The 4,441-nt window shown below is 33.3% G+C and overlaps 1 pseudogene; it reads left to right on the top strand.

The window, feature by feature from the left end:
• The first annotated feature begins 1,669 nt into the window (after window positions 1-1,669).
• On the top strand, window positions 1,670-3,454 carry LOC139852628 (uncharacterized; annotated as a pseudogene).
• Window positions 3,455-4,441: the final 987 nt, after the last annotated feature.

Below are 4,441 nucleotides of genomic sequence, written 5' to 3'. Positions count from 1 at the left end.
TCAATTTGTCAATAGTCATTTCCGATAATGATCGGGAGTTGATAAATTCAAACTTGATTTTGATGAATCCACAATATTTTTTCATCATTTCCTATTATACCCTCATATATGCAATACAACTTAATGGATGTGAGAGAAAATATTAGGGGCATTTTGAGAAATTATGGAAAAAATTTGTGGAACTATCAAATTTAGATTTGAAAATATCATTACCCATAATGATCGCTAAAGGAAGGATCTATTTCACAAATACACGTTAGCCACATGATGATTTTCATATGATATGACCAGGGGCGATTTTTATTGGGGACAAGCGGGGGCAATCGCCCCCAGTGGATTTTGAAATTTCAGTGGAAAAAATTTGGACTTTTTTATTTTGCCCCAAACCCAAATGCCTTTTGGCCCAAACCCAAATGATTTGCCCCAATTTTTTTTGACCCAAACTGAAAAGCCTAAGGAAGAAAAACTTGGGCCTAATTTTTCCCTCCCAAACTCACGATCTTGACTCCCCATCTGGCATCTGTCGATTAAAAAAAAAAGTCGATTAAAAAAAAAAGTACATACGATATTTTTCTCTTGAGGTCGTCCATAAATCCATTCGTGAATCGTGATTTCCTGTTCGGCTGTTCCTGATTTCTGTAATATTGTTGAAGGTAAATAACTTGTCTTAATTCTAATTATTTCCTGTTCCTGATTTCTTGTTATCAAAATTCAATGAATAAAAAAAATTAGGGTTTACATGTTGAAGAATGAAGATTGGTTGCTAAAATTGAATGCCTGAATCATTGAAACACTGTATGATTTTGCTGAATCAGTGAAACACTGAATGATTTTGCTGAAATTATGATTTTTTTTTTGTTGCTGAATTTCGCTGCTATGTTGCCTGCCTGAGTCACTTAGTGCCTGCTATTATGCTTATCGTTATCCACAGATCCACTTATGACTTATCCTGTTTTTTTCCCCATGTTTGCTGTTATCATTTTATGTAATTATGTGTGTTGAATTGTTGCTTTTTATGTGAGAATAAAGTATGTTTTTAATTTTTTATGTGATGACAAAGTCACAAAACAAGTCAGAAAACTTGTCCAATTGCTTCAATGTTTATTATATAGTGGAGTTATTAACTTATTATGTTGTTTGTTGATTGTTAACAGATAGTGATATGGAGAATTATTTTAAAAGAATGAAACCATCTCCTTCGGCTCCTATTAATATTGACAACATGGAGAATCTTCCGTCGAATCCTTTTGATAGACCAAGTATTCTGCAATATAATGCTAATCAAAGAGATGAGATAAGATGACAATATTGGCTTAGAGGAGCTTGTCAACCGAAAGGTCATCCATTTCCATCTAAAAATGGTAGACGTTTTGTCAAAGCTTGGTTCGATAGATATAATTGGTTAGAGTATAGTATTAAAGCGGATAAAGCATATTGTTTGTGTTGCTACTTATATAGAGATCATATTGGGCACCAAGGTGGTAGTGAGGCATTCGTGACGGACGGGTTCAATAATTGGAAAAAACCAGAGAGACTTAAAGAGCATGTTGGACAAGTAAATAGTTTTCATAATACGGCACTACAAAAGTGCAAATCTTTAAAGAAACCAAATCAATATATTGCCAATGCCTTTCAAAAGCTAGATGAAAAAACCAAAACGGAGAATAAAATGCGATTGGGTGCTACAATTTCTGCTTGTAGATACTGTTTGAAATGTGCACTAGCATTTCGTGGTCATGATGAGTCGGAAACATCTTTAAATAAGGGAAACTTCTTGGAATTGATGGAGGTAATCTATTCTCAAAATGAGGAACTCCGTAGCCTACCGAAACCTTCGGGGAATAACAAATTGGTGTCCGCCTTTATTCAAAAAGATGTTGTTAAGTGCTTTAAACAAGAAGTACTCGAATGTATCTTTAAGGATATTGGTGATGATGTGTTTGCATTATTAGTTGATGAGTCTAGCGATGTATCTAAAAAAGAACAAATGGCTATTGTGTTACGATATGTTAATGTACAAGGACTTGTTAAAGAGCGATTTGTGGGCCTTGTTCATGTAAAGGATACATCTTCTATGTCTCTTAAATCTTCCATTGATTCTTTTTTTTTCCAAACATAAAGTGAGCATGAAACAATTACGAGGTCAAGGTTATGATGGAGCAAGCAACATGCGAGGTGATTTCAATGGTTTAAAAGCAAAAATCTTGGAGGAAAATAAATCGGCATATTATGTACATTGTTTTGCTCATCAACTCCAATTAGTGGTTGTAGCGGTTGCAAGGAAACATTTGGCCATTGTGAACTTCTTTGACAAGATAGCCATTTTAATGAATGTTGTTTGTGCTTCTTGTAAACGAAAAGATATTTTGCTAGACGAGGAGAAAAAGAGGGTAGAAGAACAAATTGGTAATGGTATACTAGAAACCGGGAGAGGATTGAATCAAGAGCTTTCTCTAATACGGCCCGGAGATACACGATGGAATTCTCATTATAATACACTTGTGCGGTTGGTTGATATGTTTCCATCCATTATTAAGGTTCTTGAATTTGTTAAAGAAGAAGGAAATAATGGTTCTACTCAAAATCAAGCACTTGGTCTTTTGAGGTATTTAAAGTCATTTGATTTTGTTTTTAATTTGTTTCTAATGTTGCGCATATTGGGGTTGACAAATATATTATCGAAAGCTCTTCAAAGAAAAGATCAAGACATTTTAGAAGCGGTTCAATTAGTGGAGTCAACAAAAGAAAAATTACAAGAGTTGAGAACAAATGGGTTTGAACTTGTACTAAATAAAGTATCGTCTTTTTGTGAGAATCATGGTATCCAAATTTTAAAAATGGATGAAGATTGTATTAATAAAAGGAGACAAAGGGAGAAAATCACTAATAAACATTATTATGAGATAGAGTGTTTTAACACCGTTTTGGATATGCAAATTCAAGAGTTTGGTGATCGTTTTAGTGAAGCTAGTACCGAGTTACTTTTTGTATGTCGGCGTTGAGTCCACGTGATTCATTCTCGATGTTTGATTTGAAGAAACTAAGAAGGTTGTGTGAGTTATACCCAAATGATTTCAATAGTACGGATTTGATTGAACTTGATGAAGAACTTGAAATATACCATCTTAGTGTCCGAAAAGATCCAAAATTTAAGGACTTGAATGGTATTGTCGACCTTGCTAGAGTGATGGTGGAAACGAGAAAAAATTTATCTTATCCGTTGCTTTATCGGTTATTAAAGCTAGCATTGGTGTTACCCGTTGCGACCGCGACAGTTGAGCGATGTTTTTCGGCAATGAAAATTGTAAAGTCGAACCTACGCAATCGTATTGGAGAGGAGTTTCTCAATGCTTGTGTAATTTGTGCAGTCGAAAAAGAAGCTCTAGCCGAAGTTAAAGATGAAGATGTAATGGAGCGTTTCAATCATATGCGTTTTCGTAGAGGAAAATACTAGTTTTTGGTACATTTCATGCCTTTTTTTGTTGTAATTGTTGACATTTTTTTTTTATAGCTTTTATTGAAATTATTTTGCCCCCAATGACTTAGAATCCTGGTACCGCCACTGGATATGACTCATATGATATGACTCATATTGAGCATATTCATTGAAATGTCGTTGGAAAACTTCTGAAAAATAAATAAAACTGATGTACACTATCAATCAACATAAGTACGTATAGACAATGACTAATTAACTAAACATAGTTTTCATTCTAGTATCGATGGACCGGTTTGAATCAATTGACACTCTTTTATTATAGTATTTTTTAAGTAATCCACTCGTCACTCGCGATCAAATCAAATTAAGTAGTATCGTCATAATTCCTCCATCCTAATTTAATAGGTTTGTTTCCTTTTTTTAAAATGCCTCAATTTAATAGTCAATTTTCAAAAATAGATAAAAATAACATAGTAAAGTTCTTTTATGCCCATTATTTTATGTATGTAAAAAAAATTAGGTAAAAACGTAAAGAGTAAAACAGGAAAATGAACAAAAAAGTAACAGGTGATGATGACATATCTTGAACTGTGTATTTTTTTTGTCTAAAAACTACTATTAAATTGAGACGTTGGGAGCAGTACTTACACAATAATCATAACTCGTTTAATGTTGTTATAGTCACTAGTTGCTTGACCATGTCCATTGACGGATTTAAAAATGGTCGACACTAGTATCACCCGTTAAAAGTCACAAAATTTTCCATTGGATGAGTTATTTTAAAGGAATCACTAAAAAAAAAATTTACTATCAAATGATCTCACTAATTAAAAACCCAACATTTTTTCCACTAAATGACTTATTTTACTGGTAGCACGTTCTACCAGTACTAACCAAATAGGTCTACCCCTACCCGTGTCAGTATTTTTCATTGAATAGTTATAACAATAATACCCAATCTCGTGTAGTTTTTATTATAAATGAATTATTTTTTACATCTTT

The sequence above is a fragment of the Rutidosis leptorrhynchoides genome, chromosome 1 (genome assembly GCF_046630445.1).
Source record: "Rutidosis leptorrhynchoides isolate AG116_Rl617_1_P2 chromosome 1, CSIRO_AGI_Rlap_v1, whole genome shotgun sequence".
Lineage (NCBI taxonomy): Eukaryota > Viridiplantae > Streptophyta > Magnoliopsida > Asterales > Asteraceae > Rutidosis > Rutidosis leptorrhynchoides.
This window is presented reverse-complemented; position numbering and strand designations above follow the sequence as displayed.